This window comes from Salvelinus sp. IW2-2015, unplaced genomic scaffold, assembly GCF_002910315.2.
Source record: "Salvelinus sp. IW2-2015 unplaced genomic scaffold, ASM291031v2 Un_scaffold1436, whole genome shotgun sequence".
NCBI lineage: Eukaryota > Metazoa > Chordata > Actinopteri > Salmoniformes > Salmonidae > Salvelinus > Salvelinus sp. IW2-2015.
The window spans coordinates 27,712-50,940 of NW_019942906.1; the positions used below are offsets into that span (position 1 = coordinate 27,712).

Here is a 23,229-nt window from a genome sequence, read left to right on the forward strand (position 1 = left end):
TGACCCTGAAGGGATAGTTCAACCAAATGACGAGTCACGCTAACTCCCAAAACACACACACACGGACGGACACGCTTACACACCCTTCACACTCTTCACAAACGCTGCTGCTACTCTGTTTATTATCTATCCTGATTGCCTAGTCGCTTTTCTACATGTACATATTACCTCAGTTACCTCCACTACTTCGTACCCCTGCACATTGACTTGATACTGGTACTCCTTGTATATAGGTATTTTTTTTAAATATCTTTGTCCTTCTTTATTTTTGTATTGTTATTTTTTACATGTATTTTATTGCAGAAACACCAGTATACATACAAGAAGTATACCAACAGACAATGATAACATATGCTAGTGGATACAACAAATGACAGATTATACAAAGACCTTTTTTTGGTTACTACATGATTCCATAATGGGTTATTTCAATGTTTGATGTCTTCACTATTATTCTACAATGTAGAAAATAGTACAAATAAAGAAAAACCCTTGAATGAGTAGGTGTGTCCACACTTTTGACCGGTACTGCATGTGTCATCAGTCCCAAGGAGACGTATTCTTTGTAWGGTGTTCATTTAGAACAAATGACCTCTTCAACTATAATAGAGTCATCACATTGTGTCCTTTCAGCCTCCACAACTGATTTCACATCCCCCAGATAATACCCCCCAAAAAAGTTGAGGTCACCTCACAATACTTAGAACTATATACAAAACAACCACTTGTTTCACCATCATTTCTCCCCGTGGGCATATAATATATAATAAAACAACGCAGATTATGGAGGGTTTTACACACATCCAAACCTTTCACAGTAGCTGGACAAAGATCCCATATAAATACAAAGGGAGAATGTCCCACTCACCGTTTTACTGCTTTCTAATAGGCCTGTGTTTTATGAACATAATCGGAACCATCTTACAGATAAAATCGCGTTCTCACATCTCCAGAAGTTGCATCGCAAAAGCACGCCACGTGAATCACTCTAATAAGTTCGGTTGTAATAAACTGAGATGAAATTTTTTWAATATATTAAAATATTTTTTAAACAACAAGTAAAATGTAAGGAGATCATAAAACCTCCAGGATTAATAAGACGCATTGCTGTTGAACCAGCCTTTGATAATATAATGCGTAAGGGAGGGCTTGAGTTTTTAACATATGAAACGGAAAACAATACATTTTTTACAGGTGACAGATAACTTCTAAATACAAGGTTCACCAGTATTCACCGAGRTACTCATCTCTCGTTTCATGATGGGCACGTAGCCTACTGTACAATCATGGAAGGGGTTTTAYGCATGTCCAAAATGGGATCTSCATGGCTAAAATAATGTGGGCCTGTCTACAATGCTTAGATTAAAAGGGAATGTTAGCTCACTGGTTTACTCCACTTAAACGTTGATATTTTAATAAAGCTTTAGTGATTAAGATTTATTTTCCAAGCCAAACCCTTTATCGAAAGTCTTGACTAAATCGCGATTGCATTGGGCAGACAAAGAAACGCCTTAATTGAGAGGAGGGGAGGCAATGCTTGGTTTTTAATCAAATTTAAAAAACATTCGTTTTTTAATTATATCTAAATAGGAAGTATACAGACACCAAAAGCACGTTAGGTAACTCTCATGTTCATATGGGCAGTGTGTGTCACGGCTGGATAGGCTACGTTACCACTGTCAAAATTCATGATATAACCATCTGAGTTACTGCTAAAACCAGCTTTTTGGTTGGTCTTAAATATCCCCGTCAGCACTGCTGGAAATTAGCACTTTGGATCATGTTTTTAAGGTCACACCTCAAATATTTCCACCTCGCCCATGTGAGCTCAAGCCAGCTGATATAAGACCGGTAAATTGCCAAACCTGGCGTTATGGCTGCAAAATGCCAGTGTGGCAGTTTTTACATGACGAAATGACAAACTACCGTGCGTTTGACACTAGCTCCGTCTTAACGCCAGCCGAAAATAGAGCCCATTGGGCGTGAATCGTTTCTGAAGGCACTCTATAACATGAGGTACATTTGAAATTTTGGATGAACATTAAGTCTACAGACAAAGCGGAGAAATCGTTCATACTCACTAAAGAACATCTTTCTTTCATACAAAAATACCATGCTATCGTTTCCTCAGATCTGGATGAGTGTTCCGAGGGGCTCCACGACTGTGAGTCCAGAGGCATGACCTGCAAGAACCTCATCGGCACCTTCATGTGTGTGTGCCCGCCGGGGATGGTGCGGCGCCTGGACAACGAAGTGTGCGAGGGTGAGGAAAGGGTCTACAGTACATTGATAGAACTGTTCAACAGTGATGTGTTATCATTTCACTGTGGTCATTGATAGAACTGTTCAACAGTGATGTGTTATCATTTTCACTGTGGTCATTGATAGGAACTGTTCAACAGTGATGGTTATCATTTCACTGTGGTTCATTGATAGAACTGTTCAACAGTGATGCGTTATCATTTCACTGTGGTCATTGATAGAACTGTTCAACAGTGATGCGTTTTCATTTCACTGTGGTCATTGATAGAACTGTTCAACAGTGATGCGTTATCATTTCACTTGGTCATTGATAAGGAATGTTCAACAGTGATGCGTTATCATTTCACTGTGGTCATTGATAGAACTGTTCAACAGTGATGCGTTATCATTTCACTGTGGTCATTGATAGAACTGTTCAAGACGGATCCCACTGGACACCGACGTCAGATCAACGTTTAGTTTTGATTTACATTCGGTTGAGTTTTCAACTAACGTGAATTAAATGTAAAATCAATGTCATTGGATTTAGGTTAAAAGTTGGGTAAAAAATGTTGCATATCTAATCAGTTTTCCACATTGATTCAACGCCATCGCATAGATTTTTTGGGGCTGAAATAATGTGGGAACAATGTTAATTCAACCAGTTTTTGCCTAGTGGGATGTGAGATTGCATATTTTTGGGGGGAGATGCAAGTTTGATTTTAAACATATATCGCCCCTCCTTCTACTGCATCTTTAACTTTCTATTTGTCTTTCTCTCTCTACCCCTTCATCTTTTACTCTCTCTCTCTCCATCACATTCTTACCTCCCTTTTATCCCTCCCACTGTCTTTCTGTCTCTCTCTCTCTTTCTCCATTCAGATGAGAATGAGTGTCGTAGCAAGCCGGGGATCTGTGAGAATGGTCGTTGTATCAACACTATAGGCAGCTACATATGTGAGTGTGGAGGCGGCTATGAGTCTGACTCTACACGGACACAGTGTCTCGGTAAGAATCATACACACTCCTCCGGAACACACTGTGGGTGTGTGTGTGTCTGACAGTCAGTGTTAGGAATATCTTCTGTACAGTATATGTCTAAAATTAGCTAGAAGTCGTGTATTTAGTTAGTGATACAACAGCTTTTTCTCCCGACCACTTGCCAAATTAAAAATGACAGTTGAGTAACAACTAGAGCAGACCGTAGTCTTCTTCTTTTTGTTACAACTGTGCTACATCTGGACGGTTACATTTCCTCTCCTGTATAAATGTCCGTTATTTTTTTTAAATGGAAATGGGAAAAAATAAGAGATTTAAAAACGTCTTACAAACCGCCTGTTCTTTTTTTTTCATGTTGTAATGTGTTGAATGACTTGTTTAAATGTCTGTCTGTTCTGTATAGAGCCTGTGTTCTAGCGGCAACGCTCACGGTTACTCTAACCATATTCTTCCCCCCACCGGAGAACAGGCTTCAAGCCCCACAACGTCCCTTCCGTCTCTCCCACGTATCTGTCTCCCCCTCGGTTTCATAACACCTGCATTACTTGCTGTTTGGGGTTTTAGGCTGGGTTTCTGTACAGCCCTTTGTGACATCAGCTGATGTAAGAAGGGATTTATAAATACATTTGATACATTTGATAACTGCCTCAATAAAGTAAAAAAAATGCCCCAAAATATATATCTAGAGTAAATTAGCATTTCACTACAATCGCATAAATATCTGCTAACCATGTGTATGTGACCAATACAATTTGATTTGTTTTAGAGTATATTCACTGAGTGTACAAAACATTAAGATTGAGTTGCAAGCCCCCCCCCCCCCCCCCCTTGCTCTCACAACAGCCTCAATTCGTCAGGGCATAGACTACAAGGTGTCAAATGTGTTCCACAGGGATGCTGGCCCATGTTGACTACAATGCTTTGGGTGGTGGACCATTCTTGATACACACAGGAAACTGTTGAGCGTGGAAAAACTCAGCAACGTTGCAGTTCTTGACACACTCATACCGGTGCGCCTGGCACCTACAGTGCTACCATACCCTGTTCAAAGGCACTTAAATATTTTATCTTGCCCATTCACCCTCTGAATGGCACACATACACAATCTATGTTTCAATTGTCTCAAGCCATAAAAATCATTCTTTAACCTGTCTCCGCTCCTTCATCGAGACTCATTCAATGGATTTAACAAGTGCCATCAATAAGGGATCATAGCTTTCACCTGGTCAGTCTATGTCATGGAAAGAGCAGGTGTTCTTAATGTTTTGTACACTCAGTGTATAGACACATATGGTCTGTTCTGCCCCTCTCTCTAGACTACAGGGAGGGCTTCTGCTTTACCGAGGTGCTCATGACTATGTGCCAGATGTCTTCCAGCAGCCGGACCCCCACCACCAAGTCCCAGTGCTGCTGTGACGGAGGCCGCGGCTGGGGTAACCAGTGTGAGCTCTGTCCCCTGGCTGGCACGGCAGGCTACAGGAAGCTCTGTCCCCACGGCCCGGGGTACGCCACCGACGGCATGGGTGAGAGATCAACGGGTTTGGATGAAAAGGGTTGAACAGTGGACGTGCCTGTAGGGAGAAGTGCCTTGATGATAAGGCTTGAGATACAGGTGAAATATATATGGCTTTCGGGTCAGGTCGTCTAGAGTTTCTTCTAGGCTTTTTAAATAATTCCAAATAGGCCATTATTCCCTTGCCCCTAGGCACTAGTGTAGATCTGAAATGATTGGATAGGTGTAAGCGATATGGCAAAATGCCCGCCCGAACATTCAAAAGACAAGATGTAGCAATTACCACATATAAGTCCAAGGAATGATCCAGTGAAAGGAATGTCACCTAGCCCTAGGCGAGAGGTCAGGACAAGTGCTTCAGTGTTATTTTTAGGAGATCTCCAAGAGTGTCAACTTGTAATTCATACTAGTTTTTTTCTCTCAGGTTGTCCACTAAGAATGCAAGAGTAAACCTAGCAAATCTAACAAACCCTTGAATTTAATCAAGATTAGTAATCAGAAAACAGGAAGAAATTATACATGGGACACTGAACAAGCCAATTAAATTAACCCTATAGACGATGGCCACTCAACATTTTCAGTGAAAAAAAAATAAAAAATCTTTCTAAATGGTTTTGATTTGGGAAATCTGTTCCCAAGTATTACCACAAATCAATAGAGGTGATCATGTCTCAATGTAATCAAGGTATGAAATTATTATGTTATTGTCAAAAACAATATCTGTTTGGGCTTACTTCCACTCAATTTGCAGTGTACAAATGATTAGAATGATGTTTCGGCCCCATGACCATCCACTCAGAAAATAATCACCCGTGGCTGAATCTAATTGTCAACCCCTGCTTTACACTATGGGTATATTTGTTATTCAGCTGAATGCTGAATGGTCTCGTCTTCTCTGAATGGTCTCGTCTTCTCTGAATGGTCACGTCTTCTCTGAATGGTCCCGTCTTCTCTGAATGGTCCTGTCTTCTCTGAATGGTCCGTCTTCTCTAGGGAATCGTCCCTCTCTTGGAATGGGCATGTCTTCTCTGACTGGGATGCTTCCTGGGCCGTCTCTCTAATGGTCCCGTCTTCTCTGAATGGGTCCCGTCTTCTCTGAAATGTGGGTCTCCGATTGTCTGTCTCTTGACGGTCGCTCGATGGTCCGTCTCTCTTGAATGTGCCCCTATCTCAATGTCCTCGCTCTGAATGGTGTCTTGAATGGTCCGTCTTCTCTGAAGGTCACAGTCCTTCTTCTGAATGGTACCGTCTTCTCGTGAATTGGCCGGTGCCTTCTCTGAATCGGATGCCCTAAGTCCTCTTCTATGGTACCGCTCTCATTCCGTCCTGGACCTGATGGGCGCTCCGTTGGTTGTCTTTCGTGATTGGTCCCGTCTTGCCGAATGACACTGGTATCCGTCTTCTTCGTGAAATGGTCTTCCAGTCCTCTGAATGGACATGTCTCTCTGAAATGACATGTCTTCTCTGAATGTTGGCATGCATGTCTTCTCTGAAGACATGTCTTCTCGATGTCCCTCTCTTCCTGAATGGTCCCGTCTTCCTCTGAAGGCCGGTCTCCTGATGGCCATGTCTTCTCTGAATGGCTGTCTCTCTGAATGGTCCCGTCTTCTCTGATGGTCCCGTCTTCTCTGAATGGTCCCGTCTTCTCTGAAGGCATGTCTTGGAAAGCTTCTTGAATGGTCGTCTCGTCTGGAATGTCTCGGCTCTCTGATGGGCAGTCTCTCCTGAATGGCTATGTCTTCTCTGAATGGTTCCGTCTTCTCTGATGGTCCTCTGGGCTCTTGATTATGCTCTTCTCTGAATGGTCCGTTTCTCTGTATGTCCGTCTTCTCTGAATAGGTCCCGTCTTCTCTGAATGTCCGTCTTCTCGTCTGAATGGTCCCGATCTCTCGAATGGCATGTCTTCTCTGAATGGATGTCGTCTCTCTGGAATGTCGTCTTCTCTGAATGACATGTCTTCTCTGAATGGCTGTCTTCTTCGGAATGGTACTGTCTTCTCTGAAGGTACTGTCTTCTCTGATGGTACTTCGTCCTTCTCTGAATGGACATGTGCTTCTCTGAATGGTCCCGTCTTCTCTGAATGGTCCCGTCCTTCTCTGAATGGTCACGTCTCCTGACAGGTCGTCTTCTCTGAATGATGAATGGTCCCGTTTCTTCTTAAGCCCGTCTTCTCGAATGGTCCTGTCTTCTCTGAATGGTACTGGTCTTCTCTGAATGGTCCAGTCTTCTCTGAATGGTCCGTCTCTCTGAATGGTCCCGTCTTCTGAGGCCCGCTTCTCTGAAGGTCCCGTCTTCTCTGATGGTCCGTCTTCTCTGATGGCCCGTCTTCTCTGAATGGTCCCCTTCTCTGAAGGTCCCGTCTTCTCTGAATGGTCCCGTCTCTCTGAATGGGCATGTCTTCTCGAATGGCGTCTTCGTCTAGTCCGCTTCTTCGAATGGGCAGTCTTCTCTAATGGTCGTCTCTCTGAATGTCTGTGCTCTCTGTCTTTTGTCCTACAGATAAGACGAGTGTAAAGTAATCCCTGACACGTGTAAGAATGGACGCTGCATCAACACCATGGGATCCTACCGCTGCCACTGCAAATGGGCTACCGCACCACACTGGAACGGCTGCGTGGGTAAGGCACATTCCACTGTTACACTTCTATTGGTCAGAACAGTATAATGATGCGACATGGAGTCGGTTTAAAACCTGGTGAGTGGTTGTGATTGAGATCAAATCAATTTGATTTATATAGCCCATACTTACATCAGCTGATATCTCAAAGTGCTGTACAGAAACCCAGCCTAAAACCCCAAACAGCAAGCATTGCAGGTGTAGAAGCACGGTGGCTAGGAAAAACTCCCTAGAAAGGCCAAAACCTAGGAAGAAACCTAGAGAGGAACCAGGCATTGAGGGGTGGCTAGTCCTCTTCTGCTGTGCCGGGTGGAGATATTAAAGAACATGGCCAAGATGTTCAAATGTTCTAAATGACCACTCAGTTCAAATAATAATAATCAACAGTAGTTGTCGAGGGTGCAACAGGTCAGCACCTCGGAGTAAATGTCAGTTGGTTCATACATGCCGATCATTGAGATATATTACCGCTCCTGCTGCCTCTAGAGAGTTGAAAACAGCAGGTCTGGAGCAGGTAGCACGTCCGGTAACAGGTCAGGGTTCCAAAGCCGCAGGCAGAACGTTGAAACTGGAGCAGCAGCACGGCCCAGGTGGACTGGGACAGCAAGGATGTCATCATGCCCAGTAGTTCCTGAGGCATGTGTCCTAGGGCTCAGGTCCTCCGAGAGAGAGAAAGAAAGAGAGAAAGAGAGAATTAGAGAGAGCATACTTAAATTCACACAGGACTCTGGATAAAACAGGAGAAATACTCCAGATATAACAGACTGACCCTGATACCTGGTGAGTAGTTGTGATTAATGGTCATTGTAACTGTTGTGAAACCTGGACAGTGGTTGTGATTGAAGCCCATTGTGACTTGTTGTGAAACCTGGTGAGTGGTTGTGATTGAAGCCCATTGTAACTTGTTGTGAAACCTGGTGAGTGGTTGTGATTAAAGGTCATTGTAACTTGTTGTGAAACCTGGTGAGTGGTTGTGTTTGAAGCCCATTGTAACTTGTTGTGAAACCTGGTGAGTGGTTGTGATTGAAGCCCATTGTGAATGCAACCAAATCTATGATTTGTTGTATCAGCGATTTAGTGCAGGGCTGGAGCAAAATTCCACTCCAATACCAAGGCTGTGTTGGGATACATGAAAAATGCATCGTTCTCTCCTTGCTTCTTTGAAGTTGTCACTAATTTTTACCATTTCCCCTTTCACCTATCAGATCATAGATAAATGATTACAACAAGGCACTCAATAACCCCCTCCTCTGTGTTCTCTTCCTGTCAGATCTGGATGAGTGTGTCATGTCCCCCAAGCCGTGTAATTTCATCTGTAAGAACACAGAGGGAAGTTACACTTGCTCCTGTCCCCGTGGTTACGTGCTCCAAGAGGACGGCAGGACCTGCAAAGGTACAGGGAAACTACAGCTCCCATGATGCAAAGCAACAGTCTATTTTTTTTTTTTAGCTCGATGGCTATCTGCTGGATTTCTAGATTGGATAGGGTTACTTAGCGGTATTATAGCCTGGTCCTAGATCTGAGTGTGCTGTGCTGCAAACGTCTATGGTCATTGTCACATCTTGACACAACAGATCTAGGACCAGGTTAGAAGTTTTACAGCTCAAACCCAACATCTATCAACTTAATTTCAACAGTACCTGCTGAACTGTGTATGCGACCAATAAACTTAGATGTTATTAGATTTTTACCAGCTAGCTAAAGTGATCTCTTCATTATTAGTGAGTGATTAGTGAGTGCTGTCCACACTATAGGAACAGAATAATGAGAGGACAGATGATGCTCAAAAGCCAGTCATTTCTGTAGAGTCGATCGTCCTGTATCACAACGTGATGACAGACCTAAATTACAGTGACTGAATACACTGGTTGAAGGAGTCATGAACAGTGCTGGAATGAAATTAATCGCAGCATAGTGGCTCTGTCCATTGAAAAGGGGTCAACATAAAGTAATTGAATGTTGTATAATAACAGGGAATAATGTTTTGTGTGTGATCTGAGATCTGAGCGTTTACTGTGTGTGTGTGTGTGTGTGTGTGTGTGTGTGTGTGTGCGTGTGCGTGTGCGTGTGCGTGTGCGTATGTCCGGTTAGATTTGGACGAGTGCCAGACCAAGAGGCACAACTGTCAGTTCATGTGTGTCAACACCGTGGGTGGATTCACCTGCAAGTGTCCCCCTGGCTTCACCCAGCACCACACTGCATGCATAGGTAAGGCAATAAGTCTGTAACGTCCGTGTTAATGTTTTAAATTAGGCTACTGCAGCTATAAGCATAACGCCTTAATTCAATCAACTGTTTTTGTTTCATATGTGATCTTACACTAAATTGTACCAGGGTTATGTTCAGTAGGGCACACCCTTTAAAACGGAAAACAAAAAATGACCATTTCTTATTGGACAAGTTCAACAAAGACCCTCCCTGTTTCAGTCAGTTTTCCCCCCGTTTGGTGCCCAATGAACACAACTCGGGTAAAATACAAAACTACATAAATGCAATGCTCTCTCTGTCAGATAATAATGAGTGTGTCGGGGAACCCTCCCTGTGTGGCACCAAGGGCATCTGTCAGAACTCCCCYGGCAGCTTCAACTGTGAGTGCCAGMGKGGYTACGAACTGGACGGCACCGGACTGCACTGTGATGGTAGCTACAATTTTAGTTTTTTCCCCCCCTTTCTTCATTCCATTTCTTACGGGAAACATCCACATGACACACGTCATATGAATTATGCTTTTTGTTTCAATAAATCGGGGCGACAGGTAGCCTAGTGGTTAGAGCGTTGGGCCAGTAATCGAAAGGTTGCTAGATCGAATCTCTGAGCTGACAAGGTAAAGATCTGTCATTCTGCCCCTGAACAAGGCAGTTAACCCACTGTTCCTAGGCCGTCATTGTAAATAAGAATTTGTTCTTAACTGACTTGCCTAGTTAAATAAAAAATATATAGAATTATCATCATTGAACAATCATAAGGAATTGTTCAATATTTTTAACATATCATTACCATATCATCATCTCACTGTATGTAACCTGATGGCTAAGTTTGCATTGCATAGTTGCCTCACCTCCCTAAAACCTGAAGATATGATGTCCCCGATCAACATGTCCCCGATGGTTTTGGTGAGCTAGTGGTGAAATCTGTATCTTCAGCATATATGATTGGTAGAACTGTGGGATTGAACCTCAGTGGCAGACATAAACCCCCGGTATACAAAATGTTTTTGGCAGTTTGGTGGTAGTTTTTCCACCTGTATTGTCAGAAGCAACATATGGAGAGAAAAAAAGACATAAACAATAAAAGAAAGAAACAATGAAATTAAAGATGAAAATATATTTTAGTTACAATATACTGTTGTAAAAGCGTAGGAAATCAAGGCCTACTTGACTGTCCTCTCTAACAGCATTTGGCTGACTGCTATTTCAAGGCCTCAAACCTTTCGCCAACTCTCCTTTTTATTGAAGTCTCCACAGAGTAGCAATGCCCAAAACTACAAGTCCTACTGGCACTATCTAAATGGACTCTGCGCCATCGCTCTACAAACAAAATAATTCACTTTCAAAACCTAACGAAGAATAGTTTGGTACGGGTTGACTGTAAGTACAGTACTGGGAGAGAATTCAGGGCAGTGGGTTGGTTTGTGCCATGGACTCTGTAAAAGCTCAAATCCCAGGTGGACCGTTGTTATCCTCTGTTWTGAGCTAAAGTTGACCTGGTTTGCKTTACTCGAAAGCAGTGGGGATGAATGGATATGATTTTTGTTTGACTAAATGAAAAGCATTCGGCTTAAATAGGCCATTTCCCCACATCTATAGGAGTGTGTATTAGATACAGATACCGAGTCAACCTGCCAATTCATTATGAAGGATCAATTATACACACCAAGGGAATCCATACAACTAGGCAGCTAAAGGCAGATTTGTTCTCCTAGCATTTTGGGTGTAAACACAATTAAAATACACTAATGTAGATTTCAAGCTCATATATATATATTTTAGAGGAGCTGGTGCAGGAAACTTGCAGTGGGTGCAGAGTTGTTTCACAATTGCATCATACTGCATTGTACAGTAGCTTAATGTTCCAATCCGAATCTGCAATGTAACCATGATGATGATGATAATGAATAAGAATTAGGAAGATGGTAATGATGAAGATTAGGAAAGTGACGATGATTATTAAGACGGTGAAGATGACGATGGACTAATGCATATGTGTTCTTCTGCCGTTTGACCATCAGACGTGAACGAGTGTGACAGTAACGACAGGTGCCAACATGGCTGCCAGAACATGCTGGGCGGCTACCGTTGTAACTGCCCTCAGGGCTACACGCAGCACTACCAGTGGAACCAGTGTGTGGGTGAGTGCCACACACACACACACACACACACACACATAGGGCGCTACTTTGGGACACTGATGATAACTACATGAGTTGAAAGGGAAAGTGCAGATTTTTGGCAATTAAGCCATTTTTCTACTTCCCCAGAGTCAGATGAACTCGTGGATACCATTTGTATGTGTCTGCGTGCACTTTGAAGGAAGTTACAGTTAGCTTCGCGAGCCATCGAAAACTTGTGTTAAAGCAATGACTGGAAGTCTACCGCAACAACTAGCATACAAGCAGTTCCAGTAGACTTCCATTGCTCTAACGCTAGTTAGCCATTGCTCTAACGCTAGTTAGCCATTGCTCTAACGCTAGTTAGCCATTGCTCTAACGCTAGTTAGCCATTGCTCTAATGCGATTTAGCAACTTCCTTCAAACTGCACACAGAGATTGGAAGGTTGGGAGTTCGATCCCCAGCAGAGTCATACCAAAGWCTGTAAAAATGGGAGCCGATGAGCTTTAAGAAGATAGATTGGGGGTAARGCACTGTGATGGAGTAGCGTCCTGTCCAGGGGGTGTACTAGTATATCAAGCTGCCTCACGCTACAGAAACAGGAAATATGCTCCTGCTCCCATGAGCTGTTCTGGGTCACACAAGCCAAGACTTGTGCAAGGCTACTGACTTCTATTGACGGTTGAGTTAAGACTTGTTTTGCGTTATATGTTTGCAACCTGGCCATTAATTAAATCCGTGCGTTGGTTTTTACTTCGCTGGGCGTCATTAAAGTGTCCATCACAAGCTTTGTAGCCCTTTYCTGCAGTCAAGGACCCAAATCACCCTCTTTGGTGAAATGTTATTCATATTTTTCATMATTTCATCATTAATACATTATTTATTTATTTTTAAACGACCAAAATCCGGTGTTTCTATGTCAAACTGTTTTGTTATTTTTCAGTCTTCTGTKATGTATATAAAGTGTAATATTGGGATGCAAACTCAAAATGTAATACATTTCAACTGTATATCTGACATGGTACAGGTGTCTTCTTTTCTTTCAGCCCATAACCATGTGTGTGAGGTGTATACTTTTGTTTCAAAGTAGATTTGTTTAAGACTACCAAGAAGCACTCTGTGTGACCCTGATTTAACCCACTCAGTAAAAGGTTAATAGCCATTTAATATATCATAGTTTTTTTGGTTTGTGTGCTCGTAAAATGAGTTGTACAGTAGAGGACGGGAGTATTATATTTCTTAATCATTGTAAATTAGCATTCTCTGTTAGATGCGTTATCATCTTGTCTGTTGGGGGCGATACCTAATTTCTACTTAAGTCGGGGTAATTCTTAACTTCTACTTAAGTCGTATTTTCACTTAGTAATGCATTGTTGTCAATGGGACAAGTTAGGATTCAGCACAGAGTTAAGATAAACCAAAGGTTATTTAGATCATTAAGATTCTGTTGTTTGGTGAAATTCATTAACACAGAAAATGATGTAAAAGTGCTGTATGTGCATTGGCAGAAGGGTACTTTCAACTACTTACTGCATGTTTTGAAAACATATTGGAGTACCTASCATTTACAGGTCTAGTAAACAGAACCACATTGCCACCTGCTGGACATCGAGAGAAAGGGTKGGTTCCAGAATGGGTTCCAATGGGTTCCAGAACGTTGATATTAGTACAGTAGCGTTCTAATGTTCTATAGATTAATTGTGATCCACTGTCAAAAAGCAAACGCAGTGTCTCCTAGATTCAGACTTTTCAGCTTTAGGTGTATTTTCCAACGCTGCTTTAACCCTGGGGTGTGGGTCACAGCAAGGTGTTTCAATCATTCTATGTCCTTGATGACCTCAATAACAAGTCAAACATTTCTCCTACWCTTCCTCTCTTAACTCCTCTACCGCCTCCTCTCCTCTCTCAGATGAGAACGAGTGCTCCAACCCGGGCAGCTGTGGATCGGCCTCCTGTTACAACACGCTAGGCAGCTTCAAGTGCGCCTGCCCCTCAGGCTACAGCTTCGACCCATTCAGCAGCAGCTGTCAGGATGTCAACGAGTGCTCCAACAAGAACCCCTGTAACTACGGCTGCTCGAACACAGAGGGAGGCTACCTGTGTGGTTGCCCGCTGGGCTATTTCCGCATGGGCCAAGGGTAAGGAGGCAGGGACCTGGAGCGAACTCTGCAAATAGCACTGCTGGGTGATTTGAAAAGTCATAATCAATCTATCAATTATATAATAATGCCCTTAGCAAAAAAATGTATCTTTAATTTACAATCTGTAGAAATTATGAGAATAGAAAGGTTCAGTACTTTTTGTGAAACACCACATCACAGAAAAATATATGGCAAATAGAATGGTGTTCAAAGATAGATGGGAGGGGTTGAGGGTAGTTGAGGGTAGCTGAAGGATGGGACTAAAAATAAACAAAAGATAACTAATGTGAAATGTGTCTGTAAMATGTATATAGTATGTATAAGCTGGAAGTAGAAGCCTAAGTGTTGTTGTCTATTAKTTTACTCAAATTAGGGGAGGTGTGGCAGGGTTAGGGGAAAATATATATATTTAAAAAATATATATACAGTACCAGTCAAAAGTTTGGACACACCTACTCATTCAAGGGTTTGTCTTTATTTTTACTATTCTAAATTGTATAATAATAGTGAAGACATCAAAAATATGAAATAACACATATGGAATTATGTAGTAACCAAAAAAGTGTTAAACAAATCTAAAGATATGAKATTCTTCAAATAGCCACCCTTTGCCTTGATGACAGCTTTGCACACTCTTGGCATTCTGTCAACCAGCTTCACCTGGAATGCTTTTCCAACAGTCTTGAAGGAGTTCCCACATATGCTGAGCACTTGGTTGGCTTCTTTTCCCTTCACTCTGCGGTCCAACTCATCCCAAACCATCTCAATTGGGTTGAGGTCGGGTGATTGCTGAGGCCAGGTCATCTGATGAGACACTCCATCACACTCCTTCTTGGTAAAATAGCCCTTACACAACCTGGAGGTGTGTTGAGTCATTGTCCTGTTGAAAATAAATGATAGTCCCACTAAGCCCAAACCAGATGGGATGGCATATCGCTGCATAATGCTATGGTAGCTATGCTGGTTAAGTGTGCCTTGAATTCTAAATAAATCCTCAACAGTGTCACCAGCAAAGCACCCCCACACCATCACACCTCCTCCTCCATGCTTCACGGTGGGAACCACATATGCGGAGATCATCCATTCACCTACTCTGCGTCTCAGAGCTACGGCAGTTGGAAACAAAATCTCAAATTTTAACTCATCAGACCAAAGGACAGATTTCCACCGGTCTAATGTCCATTGCTCGTGTTTCTTGGCCCAAGCAAGTCTCTTCTTCTTATTGGTGTCCTTTAGTAGTGGTTTCTTTGCAGCAATTCGACCATGAAGGCCAGATTCACACAGTCTCCTTTGAACAGTAGATGTTTAAATATGTCTGTTACTTGAACTCTCTGAAGCATTTATTTGGGCTGCAATTTCTGAGGCTGGTAACTTTAATGAACTTAACCTCTGCAGCAGAGATAACGCTGGGTCTTCCTTTCCTGTTGCGGTCCTCATAAGAGCCAGTTTCATCATAGCGCTTAATGGTTTTTGCGACTGCACTTAAAGAAACTTTAAAAGTTCTTGACATTTTCTGGATTGTCTTAAAGTAAAGATGGACTGTCTTTTCTCTTTGCTTATTTGAGTTGTTCTTGCCATTTTACCAATTAGGGCTATCTTCTGTATACCACCCCTACCTTGTAACAACACAACTGATTGGCTCAAACGCATTAAGACGAAAGAAATTCCACAAATTAACCTTTAACAAGGCACACCTGTTAATTGAAATGCATTCCAGGTGACTACCTCATGAAGCTGGTTGAGAAAATGCCAAGAGTGTGCAAAGCTGTTAAGGCAAAGGGTGGCTACTTTGAAGAATCTCAAATCTAAAATATATTTAGATTTGTTTATCACTTTTTTGGTTACTACATGATTACATATGTGTTATTTCATAGTTTTGACGTCTTCACTATTATTCTACAATGTAGAAAATAGTAAACTTAAATAAAAATCCTGGAATGATTAGGTGTGTCCAAAATTTGACTGGTACTGAATTTACCCCAAAATATATGGCGGATTGGAAATGATGCAGGCGATTACATTGATGGAAGCTACAATCTGCAATATTAAAGCTGATCTATCCCCCCCAACAAATAAAAAAGGAGGCATTCTGCCAAATGCCAGATGGCTGGTTCATCTTTAGCCCAGTGGGTCTAAAYTGGGATTTTAGAGCAGAATTATCATTATTTGGATTATAATGAGGGCATCAAGGGAAAAAATGAGCCGTGTTTTAGACATGCCAGGGACGATTTCTGGTCCCAGTCCGTCCGTAAGGAGGGGATGGGATTGGGTCAGGGCCCTTAGAAACACTTATTGAGACGGGCCCCTCAGGAACAGCTTAGCTTTTGACTTGTGTTTCCCAATCTGTTTCTCAGGGATTTCTGCAAATATTTGTTCTACACCAGCACTAGCACACCTGACTGTTATGTTTCATTTATAATTTCATGGGTAGTTTTCAGAAGGATTTCCATTGTTGTTATGAAGAAGTTGTCTACTCACTGTCAAGCACTCTGTCATGCTCGTCTGTGTGCGTGCCTGTCTGGCTGTGTGTCTCTGTGTGCGTGCCTGTCTGGCTGTGTGTCTCTGTGTGCGTGCCTGTGTGTTGTTCAGTCACTGTGTGTCAGGCTTGGGCTTTGGGAAGGGCCAGTATGAGGGGCCAGAGATAGAAGACAACACTCTCTCCCCAGAGACCTGCTACGAGTGTAAGATCAACGACTACCCCAAGAAGCACGGCCGCAAGAGGCGCGACGCCAACGGAACGCAACCCATAGAGGTACAGTATATTGGGAGCATTGACACTTCAAACAGTAGCAGTAACATGGATCTTTTGGAGTGTCTGTTCTCTATTCTGGAGATTTCTAGATGTATGTATATAGAGAGGTGAAGGGTTACTGCCTAATGAGAGTATAACCTAATGAGAACGTTTGGGGAAYGTTCTGTGGTGGTTGTTACAGATGTTTTTTAYGACATTTTAGTGAACGTTAGAACATTCCATGGATATTTCATTTAAAAAACAAAAATAAAGGATGTTAAAGGACACTAATTAGAACTTAATGGTTATCTAATGTTCTGGGAATGTTCCCGGTTTGCTGGGAACCCTGTGCCTCTCATTGACAGAGTCCATGGTTACTTAGTAAGTTAGTAACCCCACGTTGTCACCCTGTCTGTCTCACCATCACACAACCAGGTGAGCCTAGCCAGTCTGGACATGGAAGTTCCTGTCACCCTGCTGCTCAACGTGTCYCAGCTCAACCCCAAGGAGCACATCCTGGAGCTGGTGCCCGCCATCAAGCCCTTGGTGGGCCACGTGCACTACGTCATCGCCAGCGGTAACCAGCAAGGCCTGTTCCGCATCCAGCAGCGTGACGGCCTCTGCTACCTGCACAGCACCAAGAGGAAGGGAGCACTGGCGGCAGCGCAGGAGTACACGCTGGAGATCGCCAGCTTGCCGCTCTACGGCAAAGCCCAGTTCAAAGAGCTGGAGGACCGCCGGGACCAAGACTACCTCACGGGGGAACTGGGGGAGAACCTGCGCATGAGGCTGCACATCCGACTGCAATAGCTGGAGTGGGATTGGGGGAAACACAGGGAAACACCTTGTTTTCCCTTCAAACTGGTGTTTTTCAGTTCACCACCATTTTAAAGCCAAATGATATGTGGAAGGAATGTTGGATTTTTTCTTGTTTGCATTTTTTCTTGTTTGCGTTTTTGACCTCAAAGTACTGTCCAGAATCTCTCTAGGGCAGCCCAATTCAAAAAAAAAATTAAAAAACTTTCACTAATTTGTCTTTCAGTGGAAGAAATATCAGAATTGGGCTGCCTGTGTAAACACAGCCTAGGAAAAGAGAGTGACTCGAAGCATGAACAGGAGACTTTACATCTTTCACAGGTTCTCCCTCGCTGTGAGTGACCTCATGCCATGACCATGTACACGAGTGGAAGACCAAGAGCAAGASATGATGTTCAAATGACCTGGATAGTTTAGTTGGTCCGTTCACGGTAAGGAAATAGCATGTGATGTTCTGGCGATAGGCTCTGAAAGTACACATGACTAGTACATCTGCAGCATGGTGGGTTGCTACAATACAGTTGACCATTTTATGGAAGTCAGCTTGGTTATTTTAGTGACTAGACGCACTCTTGGTCAATTCATAGTTGACTGTTGCAGAGCTGCCACAGTCCCACATTCATTTTGTAGTGGTCCGACAGACTATTGCAGCTCTGCGGCTGTGAACTTCTCAATTGAGCATTACAGGGCATAGCATTCTCCTGTAAGATGTTGTATTCTAGGCCTATTGGTCGTGGTAGAACATTGTCAATATGGGATTGGTGCCTCGAAAAGGGAAACTGATGTTTTAGGACACCACATGGAATCACATCATTATAAAGAATAATAGTAATCAAAAAAATGTGTATGCTTACATATGTACATATTAACAATCAGTAATTCAATTATTGTGAACTGATTTTTTGTATTTATTTTAGTATTTAATACAAAGTTGTACACTATTGGTCAAATTCACATCTAATAAAATGACACACAAAAAAAGTGTCATTTACATTTTTACACCCTCAATTTGTATTCTCTACGTGTATTACAGAAACACCCATCAGTTGTTAGAAACACACATGTTTTGTCTAATATACAGGAGTATGTATGTTCATATTGCACAATTACCTCAACTATTAGTCTCTACAGATAARGCTATGTGACCAATGAAAGCATGTATCAATCCAATTTCTTAAATCAGCTGTTAAGGATATGGGTTTAATAGAATATTGTTTATGTTGAATGAAAATGATCATGGAAGTCATTGAGAAAGAGGTGGGTCTATCCCACATAGGGATGCTTCACTCATTGAAACGTTTGACCAAAGAGAAGTGTCTTACAGTAAGAAATATGCAGCTGTCTGGAGGTGTAATGTACGGTCATATGTAATCAAGGMCAGTAGATGTGGTGAACACCTTATTGTTGTTTTGCTTCGAGATTGTCTTCCATTCAAAAGATTTTATTTTATTTCCCCCGTGGCATCAGTTCTCAAAATGTAAGTCYCTTTTGGTTGGAGGATTTTTATACTCGCTAAGAAGCAATAGCAAGTAGCCCACAGAAACCAGGACATTTTTTTTGTCATTTTTGTTTACATGTTTAAATATATCTACACAGAGTAAACTAACAGGGGTACAGTCAATAATGTATATAAACACTAGATCACCCACAGGGGGTGTTGTTTTKAAGCCACTGCGCCACCATCTTTGTTCTCCACCATTGTTTTAAAGGTTTTGGCAAATATAGAAACGCATTTATCAATGTCTATATTGCAGACACCTTATCACAATACTTTTTACATTATATTATCTGAACTGAACTAACCCGTAAAGTATATATTTTTTTGAAAGTACTGCTACTGTCCCTACTACAACAAAGAAATMCTTAGATGCATGTAATTTTGTCCTTTAGAATTCCATTCATTCATACGGAGGACTGCGCCTTCTGAGCGGTACACTTTTAGAAGAAGAAAAACGTTTTATTTTTTTTAAAAGAGGGTTATTTCGGCTGTCCCCATAGGAGGCAAAAAAGGGTTCTTCAAATGGTTCTCCTATGGGGACAGCCGAAGAACTCTTTTAAGGTTCAGAACCTTTTTTTCTAAGAGTACCACTATGGTGGCAATGGCTTCAGAGCCTCTCATTGGCCAATACATAGTATTTATATACATCATTGGGTACAATGAATCATGTAAGTACACAAACATGCAATAGCCTTTTGTTCCACAGTTTTTTTTTGTGGCGATGTCCTACTAACAATGTGTAATACAGTTACGTAATAATGTTACATCAACAGTAAGTATGAGTATTGCTACCAGTATTATAAATGCTCCCTACTTAGGATGTTTTTAAATACACCATTAGACAATATAGATGTACTGTAGCAATGTTGAACTGGTGCTCAATGATGACAGTACTGTATACACAGAGATTATAAACTTACTGCATCGATGCAAAGACTGAACATTCATGTCAAAACAAATCTATAACATTGTGTTTTGTTGTTGTATTTTTGTACTCTTGAACTGAACGTATTTTTAACATGTTACCGTGCAGTTGCTCACAAATAGATATGTGTGAATCTTTGTACTGATGTCCAGTTTTATTAATTGTAAATCTTTTTACAGTAAATGTGTTGTTTTTTGAGGTGTGACAGAGAGGTGTATTTCTTGAACTATTTACTTTGCAAAATAATATTTGTGCTGTTGAACGTAGCATGGCAACACCAGTATCTAAATATGTGACAGCACAGTTCTATGTGAGCTTAAGCTCATAAAAAAATTATCGTATTTAGGTTTGATAAAAGTACAGACTCAGAGCTTCAAACCKGTGTATTACACAATGTAGTTGGAGAAAACATGGGAAAGTTATGCTGCTTTGAAAGATTTTTGCCGTGATTTTCACACTAAGAGAGCACTTCTTTGTTTACAACCATTCAGCATCATTCACACCCTCTTAAGCCWTAGCCCCACCCATSTCTAAGAATTCACATGTAATACGCACGTGAGTCATTATGGCTCATCCTATAGAACGTTGTTTCTACTTGAACTTTCTCCCGCTGGGCTTTGTCTACAGCACCAGCTAAATTCAGGGCAGCAATGTTGTTGAGAGCTGTAGCAACACTTTTGCGATAGCAAAGATGATATATATACTGACCAGGGAATCCCCCGTTCTGTTATAGGGGCAGGTCGTTTTGCTGTTATAGGGGAATCCCGTTCTGTTATAGGGGCAGGTCGTTTTGCATGAGCCGGTGCCCCAGATGGAATGGTCTGAAATATGCAAACTCCGCCCACCAGGGGCGCTGGGCCTGCAAAACAAACTCCGCCCACCAGGGGCGCTGGGCCTGCAAAACAAACTACGCCCACCAGGGGCGCAGNGGCGCTGGGCCTGCAAAACAAACTACGCCCACCAGGGGCGCAGTGGCTGCATTAACAAACTCCGCCCACCAGAGGCGCTGGGCCTGCAAAACAAACTCCGCCCACCAGGGGCGCTTGGCCTGCATTAACAAACTCCACCCACCAGGGGCGCTGGGCCTGCAAAACAAACTCCGCCCACCAGGGGCGCTGGGCCCCCCCCCCCTCTATTATCTCAGAGAATCATAATCCTGTCTTTCTCCCTATATAACCCAGTGCTCTCTACTTGGCTAAAGTAGGTGCGTAATTTAACATTTATCACATTCACCATTGTTATTAAGGCACATTAACATTTCAAAAGGCGTTTCTGCCCTACTATGAGGAAGGAACTAGCGCCAAACGCGCCGCTTCCTGAATCGCATCATACCATAAAACAGAGATCTCAAATAGCCGCCTGACGCTTTTAATAGCCGGCCACCGGCACACATTTCAGCAGATACACGCCTGTTTCAAATAAACGCCTGTTTCAGATAAACGCCGGGTCTAAATGAATTGTTTATGAATGAACTTCAGTACCATAAAGATTGAACCAAAGAAGATGGCAACAGACCGCTGCTCCCGAGTGGCGCATCGTTCTAAGCCACTGCATCTCAGTGCTCGAGGCGTCACTACTGACCCTGGTTTGATTCCAGCCTGTATCACATCCGGCCGTGATTGGGAGTCCCATAGGGCGGCGCACAATTGGCCCAGCATTGTCCGGGTTAGATTTTGGCCGGGGTAGGCCGTCATTGTAAATAAGAATTTGTTCTTAACTGACTTCCATAGTTAAATAAAGGTTTAAAATGTATTTTTTTTTTAAACGTCATTGCCATGGATGAGACAGCAGTGTGGTTTGACATGGTCGGCTCAACGACGGTGGATACAAGAGGCGTAACAAGTGCTGGATCTCCATGTGGCCGTCAAATGAGCACCTCCCCCTGGCCTCCCCCTGACCTTCCCCTGGCCTCCCCCTGACCTCCCCCTGGCCTCCCCCTGACCTCCCCCTGGCCTCCCCCTGACCTTCCCCTGGCCTTCCCCTGACCTCCCCCCGGCCTCCACCTGACCTCCCTCTGACCTCCACCTGGCCTCCCACTGGCCTCTCCCCACAACAATATCTGGCGTATTTGGCACACAGGAAGACGCATCACGTAGAGATCTTGAAAGAGGTGTGGGCCAGACTTTCGGGATGAACGCCATGAAGCAAGAGGCACACACACACACCAAAAGTATCTACCTACCTCTGAGTCCTGCTCCATGGTGATGACCTGTTGACCTGTTATGACTTGTTGACCTGTTCTGATGACCTGTTGACCTGTTTTGATGACCTGTTGACCTGTTTTGATGACCTGTTGACCTGTTTTGATGACCTGTTGACCTGTTCCGATGACCTGCTCTGACCTGTTAACCTGTTCTGATGACCTGTTCTGACCTGTTGACATGTTCTGATGACCTGTTCTGACCTGTTGACATGTTCTGATGACCTGTTCTGACCTGTTGACCTGTTCTGACCTGTTGACATGTTCTGATGACATGTTTAATGTGATTCATGTCTGCTATGTTTTTGTTTGTTCAGTGTCTTACTGCAGTTTAAAACTCAGTTTAATTCTATTGTCCTCATCACATGTTTATATCTATGACATGGTTATATCTATTACATGGTTATATCATGTTTATATCCATTACATGGTTATATCTATTACATGGTTATATCCATTACATGGTTATATCCATTACATGTTATATCTATTACATGGTTATATCATGTTTATATCCATTACATGTTATATCCATTACATGGTTATATCATGTTTAAGGAGGTAGAGATAGATGTAGGGTTACAGCGAAGCATATATTTGAAACTAGTCACTGATTTCCAAACAGTTTATAAAGTATGGAAGAAAGAGTAATGAATAGTTGCCTTTCTCAAATTTAGATTAGGGACATAAAGCAAAAATTACTGGTTAGAAGCGCCAATAGCTAACTTAAAGTGGGTGGCGCGTGTTTCTTTATGAGGTACGTTACCCCCGTCCCCAGCCCCGACCTAAATGAGAATAAAAAAATGGAAAATCAGTAAATGGTGTTATCAGAGCGAACATGTATTAAACAAATGCTGATGTATGATCTTCTGAAATCATCTATTACATTAAATAATACCCAAACGTTGTATTATAAATGTGCTGAAAAACTAGCTTCACAAAAAATAAATGATGGGAGTAATATATGAAATAAAGTGAATGAAAATAAATTTACTTAATCGCATTATAACATTAATTTAGTGTGTTACCGCAATTCTCTATAATTCTTTCAGTCGTAAACATGTAGCCGTTGAAAGAGGGAGCTTCCCGCTCTGGTTGGTGAAAACCCCTGACCTGGCAAGCAGTGTAATGGTAGTGAGAGTATTTGTTGGGGAGTTTGTAATGATGTGTAGGTATCTACTTTAGGTTACATTACCCACTGAATGTGGTGAAGTTGTTG

General features: G+C 42.4%; 1 pseudogene; it reads left to right on the forward strand.

The window, feature by feature from the left end:
• The window catches only part of LOC112070829 (fibrillin-2-like), a 44,082-nt pseudogene extending 24,074 nt beyond the window's left edge, over positions 1–20,008 (forward strand).
• The last annotated feature ends 3,221 nt before the right edge of the window (positions 20,009–23,229 follow it).